Source organism: Garra rufa, chromosome 9, assembly GCF_049309525.1.
Source record: "Garra rufa chromosome 9, GarRuf1.0, whole genome shotgun sequence".
Taxonomy (NCBI): Eukaryota; Metazoa; Chordata; class Actinopteri; order Cypriniformes; family Cyprinidae; genus Garra; species Garra rufa.
In genome coordinates, this window is record NC_133369.1 from 21,505,507 (window position 1) to 21,511,856 (window position 6,350).

The window sequence follows — 6,350 nt, forward strand, 5'->3', positions numbered from 1 at the left end:
TTAGTAGGCCTAGTTATTTTAATTTTGTGAACGGGATTTCCGCTATTGTAATGTCTAGGATGCTTTTCACTTTTACTTTTGAATTCATGATCTTGGTTTTGCTTACATATTGGCTACACCTATCAATTTTAAGATTAAAACAAATTCTTAAAAGATGGATTTGTTATTTTTAATTAAACAGCATAACAAAAATAAAATAAAACTAACTTATATAGCATTTATTAACAAAAACTAATAAGACGAGGCACTCCATCACATGCTGTGTTATACGCCGACTAAACAATTTATTACAGGGCGCGCAAACACTGAGCAATCAAAATAATTAATTTAAAAATAACAATAAATAGCAAGTACAAAATTACAAAATACATTATAAAATTCAATATTTTAAAGCCACAGCAAATGAAGATTTACATGTTTGAGAGGTAGCTCGTCTTTTTCATACCATTTATACAATTTTAGATACACTTGATTTTATTGATTTGTGCAAGAGGAGAAATATAAACTATAGTTTAGAGTGTAAAAAAATTATTTGATGTATTATTGTGAGTAGTAGTAGTATTTCCTTTTATTTCATTTTGTGCTGTACATTATGATGTCGCGCTGCCCAATGAAGTTTTTTTTTTTTTTAATACATAAAAGGAAAGGGAACCATTTAGATTTGGCCTAATGTCAATGTAAGTACTATACCCTAGTATTATAATCCTAATATTAAAAATAATGTCAACAAATAAACAGAAGGATCATTTTTCAAAACAATAAGGCTTTTATTATGTGACTGACAATGGATACAATTGTTCAGTATCACAAGTGCTCCAGTGAGTTCTGCAAGTTTTTAAACATATATATTTTTTTACTTTTTACTTTTTAAAAAAGTGGAAAAGTTGTTCTTCTATTTCGGAGAAGTTCGTTAAGTCTGTCTCTTATCAGCTTCCAGTCACGAACTGCGGGGTTGAATCTCCGACCAACAGCATCTGAAAGTGCTTGACGAAGGTTGTTGGGTAGTGCATTTTTCCCCCTGGAGCCGTCAAAGTTAACAGAACCTGCCCAGTTCTGATAAAGGTTGAGGGGAATTAACCTTTTAAACAAAAGAACAGCGAAACGATCTGCCCTTGGTTTCCCGTCTGGTCCTGTTGATTCCAGATACAGTTTATTCTCGGTCTCTACTGAAACATGATTTAAATGTACATCTGGAAGGATTACTCCCTGCATGAGAGACCGGCGAATACGATGATGGTGATGAGAATGGGAGGTGTTTGTTGGTGTTTCAGGCAATCTCAAATGGAATGATGTCATGATGGAAGGAGAAACCCGTGAATAATCTTGATTCGGCGAATTTTCATTATGGAGCATCGGATTCGTCACCACTGGGTTGTTGGTTAATCCTTCTGATGTTGAGCCCGCTAACGAATGATCTGGGCTGGTTTGTAGGTTGAGCGTCCGGACAGTCAGTGGTGTAGAGGCTGCAGCAGGAACACCGAAATCAGCATCAACCAGGTGCGCTGACAGCGAATGGTCTTCGCGAGCAGACTGAGGAGATGACCACATCTCAAAAGGCTGTTGGCAGTCCATTGGAGTATCCGCCGACGTTGAAGGAACATTGGCAGAAATGTCTGTGGATGTGGATTGATCCGCTGTCGAAGGATGAGTTTTCTCACTGAAACGCGCCTCCAACAAACCAATCCGTGCCTCTAAATTCAGAAGCCTTCTTGTGAATTCAGACATCTGTTCCTTGGAAACAGTGACTGCAGCAGGACATCTACGTTCAATTAGAACAGCCTGTAGATGGTAGCATTAAAATTAGTTTTGAATATGATGTTCACACCGCAGATAGGTATATGAGGCTGCTGCACATGGGGCTGCTTACATAAAAATAACTTATCAAATACCCACCGATTTCTTTTTTACAAGCCGGGTAGTCCCTGTTTTATTTTTGGTCTGTGGACTCTGCTTGTTCTCCTTGCCAGAATGCTATTGAGACAATATGTATGATGGTTAGCACACAACAAACATCTGAATGTACCAAAAAATTTAAGGCAGCGTTAGGCCAAAATACATTATAGACTACATACCTTTCGCTTGCTACTACAAGTGGGAGCGCTCCTTTTTGAATAAAATGCTGTGGCCTCCATTTCTTTCTCGCACAGTTAATACAAATGCACACAGTGACAATTTGTTAATAGGTCTATTTTATCAGTTGCTCACTTGCAGCCGATTTAAAAGACCGTAAAACGGCATGGGCGGCATGAACGTGACGTGGTCGATTTGTCCAATCACGGACGAGTTCATGAACGTGACGTCGACGATTTGTCCAATCACAGACTAGGTCCTGAATCAAAGCGCGGAATCCAAAACATATAGATGAAGACGTTCTGCTTTCTTGTAATTTGCTTGCTGCTTTCATTTTTACGTCACTGTTTAGATTTTATTCGCTGCTTGCAATGGCGATAACAATACAGTGCATCATTTCTCCCTGTTGAGCGCATTGCTGGACGATGTGTGTCAAATACATCCACGGTGCAATTAAGTACAACAACAGAAAAAGTGACTATAGTCATGCCACTATGTACAGTGGTTGAGGTCTAAAATGTTCTAATATTTGTTAAGTGATCATTTGCTTTACTATTTGTAAATTGTATACAATAAAAATATATTTTGTTCTGTAATTTGCTTGGCCTGACTTGGCTTTCATTAATGAAAAGAAAATGTAGTTGTTGTTATATTTGTCTTGAAAATATCGATATACCAACAACTATATTTTCTATATATTTTCATCTGTGTGCGTGCGTGCGCGTATATAGATAGATAGATAGATAGATAGATAGATAGATAGATAGATAGATAGATAGATAGATAGATAGATAGATAGATAGATAGATGAAAATAGAGAAAATATAGTTCAAGAACAAAATATAGAACAAAATGTGTACACACAAATGTTAATATACACTTTAAAAATATTAAATGATATCTGTTTAAAAAACTGTTTCACATGAAAAATATAATTTTATTGCATGTCGCGGTGTTATGTGTAGTTGAGTCAAAGAAGGCTACAGTTAGCCAGCTCTAGATCAGTGAGTCTCAAGCCACCCCCCTTCCCCTGGTTTGCATTTGTATAGCTCCAGTAATCATTTACATATAAAAGCTACACCGAGGCCAAGGTGACATGAATCATGGGGGGTGTCAGGTGCTAAGCCTTCCACATCAATTTTTGGCAGTTCCCTACAATTATCTGTGCTAACTGCGCATTCCTGTGAACAGCCATTAACCTGAAACTTCTGCGACAATTCACAGTGTCGTTAAATGACGAAAACCACTTTTTTCATGCAGTGTACATCGCAAAACCTCTAGTGTCTTCATGTACTGTATATTGAAGTTTAGACAGTTTGCAAGAATATTTAGTATCACTGGTGTGAAAATGCTGTTAGATGGCGGTGGAGTAAACGGGAGTTGAGACTGGCAGATCCAGCTATTTTAGGCTACTTTGAATTTAAAGTTCAGGTTGCATTGTCCGATAAAAAAAAAATAAAAATGATCAGAACTATCAGCACAGTATATAACACTAATCTGGTTGCACAATAGAAAGAAATATGCAAACACTAGCCATGAGCCGTGTCAATTTCGACACAAAGGGAAGTGGGAACTATTTGTTTTTTTCAGTTATTTTAAAAGTAGCAGTTAATGAGGCGATCAGCGGCAGTATAAAGAGCGAAATGTTTATGAATAGCCGAATGGGGATGGGGGGTGAATGCTGCCTGTTTTGCCTTGTAATCAACATTTTATTGAGACTGTTTTTGGGGGGGTCCAACTGTGTAGCATTCGGTTTAATTGCGGATTCAGCATTCAAATGCATGCCAGGGAAAAGGGGAAAGCTTTCCTCACACGCTCCACCTATGATACACCCTCTTATCACAAAACATTAGTGTCCACACCCCTGACACACTGTACGAATATATACAGTCCATCCATCTGTAAAGTCATCTCAAAATGACCAAAATCAGCAAGCTGCATTCCCAAGACATCAGGGTGATGAGGTCTGCTGGAAGTTCTACTCAAGAAATATCCCGACATCTGAAATCCATTGGTGTACACGCTACATTGAGCACTATCCGGAGACACTACAAAGAAAGATCATCACACAAACGTAATCCTCGCAAAATAACGGAGTAAGTTACCCACTGCATGACGCGAACACAAACACTGGCCTAAATACCGGTTAATGCTAAGTGGTGGTTATGCATAAACTGTCAAATGTTTAACTATTTTCTGTTTTGCCCTTGATTTTAGAGACATTGTCCTATCCATAGAGAATATCACTCATCAGAATGATGAACTGGTGTCATGTTCCGTGAAAAAACAGCTATGGCGTGACAGCGGAGTGGAAATAAGCGAGCGATCCATTCGGAGGATAAGGCAAAAGCTTGGGTGGAAGTATGGGAAAACTCAACATTGTCCCATGATCAGAGACAAAAATAAAGAGTTACGTCTCCAACAAGCCCAAAAATGGATTGCTGAGAAGGAGTCATTTCACGATGTAATTTTCACTGATGAAACAACAGTGGCTTTGGACCGCTTTGCCACCATGTCATTTCGTAGAAGTGGGAGACACGTGTCTAAACCAAAGCCAAAGCACCCGCTAAAAGTTCATGTTTGGGGAGCAATATCCAGACTGGGTCCGGGACCGATTGCAATCTTCGAAGGCATAATGGACCGGTCTTTCTTTGAAAATGCTATTGTAACAGAAACTGCTGCCCCATACATTAGGGAAAACTTCGGAGCACATCACCGTTTTTTCCAGGACAATGACCCGAAGCACACTGCTGCAGGCAGACTCATTGCTGAACAGGGTGTAAACTGGGTGAAGACTCCCGCCGAATCCCCCGACATGAATCCCATTGAAATGGTGTGGCATGCTCTGAAAGATTATATTCGAAAAGTAGCAAAACCAACTACAAAGTCTGACTTAATTGATGCCATAAATAAATTCTGGTTTGAGGAACTTACAGCAGTGGCATGCAACAAGTACATAAACAGACTGTTTAAAGTTCTTCCGGCTGTGGTGAAACATCAGGGTGGACATACTGGAATGTAACGATGTATAAAGTTGTTTAAAAATGTCTAAGCATTGGCAAAACTGTAAAATGAAAATAAAATGTACATTAATGATCACTTGAATAAATAAGCTTTTTTAACGTTGTTGTTCAGAATCTGCTGTTATCAAAAACATAAAATAATACTGATAATACTGATAAAAATGCATAAACACGAGTTTAATGCATAAATAAACCTGAGTGAGCATAGTAGCCCGGGATTATCAGAGATAGGTTTATTAATATTTCATTTTGAGTTAAGAAATTATTATATTAATTGTTATAGAAATTAATACAATATTACATAATTATATAGGCGTTGCTGTATATGCCAATGCTGTCTGTGCGCGATTTAGACAGCATTCACAAGTGTATCATGAATAAATATTACATGTATTTCCAATTAAAAAGCCCTACAAGAAACATTTCATGCATCACACACAGTCTTGTCCATTAACTGATCCTCTTTTTTTCCGTATTATTCGTTTATATCCATTATTTTCAACTTCATTTTGATCTCTTTACATAACATTCTGGGCTGCGTTTCGATTAATTTTAGTGCTTAAAAGCGTTTTCATTTTGTGAGCGTTCGTTATTGTTTCACGTGCCTTTCCCAAAAGTGCACTTAACACAATTGCAAATTGCAATTAATATACAAATCATTGAAGAGTGAATTATTCACGTAGTTTCATTTGGAAATAATTTATTGTCACACAGTGAAATAGGCCTACATTCCTTATATTAACTGATAGTATTTTTTTCCGTGTTGGTATTAATATTATTATCATTATCATTATTATTACTATTAGTAATAATATTACTATTAGCCAGTTATTATTGTATATATTTTTAGTTTCGTTTATATTCGTTTCCCCCACCCTTAATTTTGCTCTCTTTACTTAACGTTCATGTAAATGATACTGTAAATGCTTGACATATGCTATATGACTGAATTTTACTGGAATGTAGTTTAAAGGTTGAATTGAACATATTTTATTTTGTTTCGTCTAATTAATAGACTAGACTATATAATTACTAAACTGTTTTACTGAGGAATGCATCATTCACGTAGTTTCATTTGTAAATGAAAACATGCTAATTTATCGTCACACACGGGGAGAAATACAATCAAAAATTTTATTGGCATAATTGTCAGGTGTTAAAAATAAATAGCCCTAACCAGATATTAAAATAATAGTAGCCTATTAATAATAAAGTGATTTAGAGCTATCTACTTTTTTGTTTATTGTGAATCGCTTA

At 36.8% G+C, this 6,350-nt stretch overlaps 1 long non-coding RNA gene across 1 annotated transcript; it reads right to left on the reverse strand.

The window, feature by feature from the left end:
• Nucleotides 1-743: 743 nt before the first annotated feature.
• On the reverse strand, nucleotides 744-2,701 carry LOC141343312 (uncharacterized). Its single transcript, XR_012356721.1, has 2 exons — nucleotides 1,894-2,701; nucleotides 744-1,779 (listed from the first exon to the last, which is right to left on the reverse strand). It is a non-coding gene; the product is annotated as an uncharacterized lncRNA (long non-coding RNA).
• Between the last annotated feature and the right edge of the window lie 3,649 nt (nucleotides 2,702-6,350).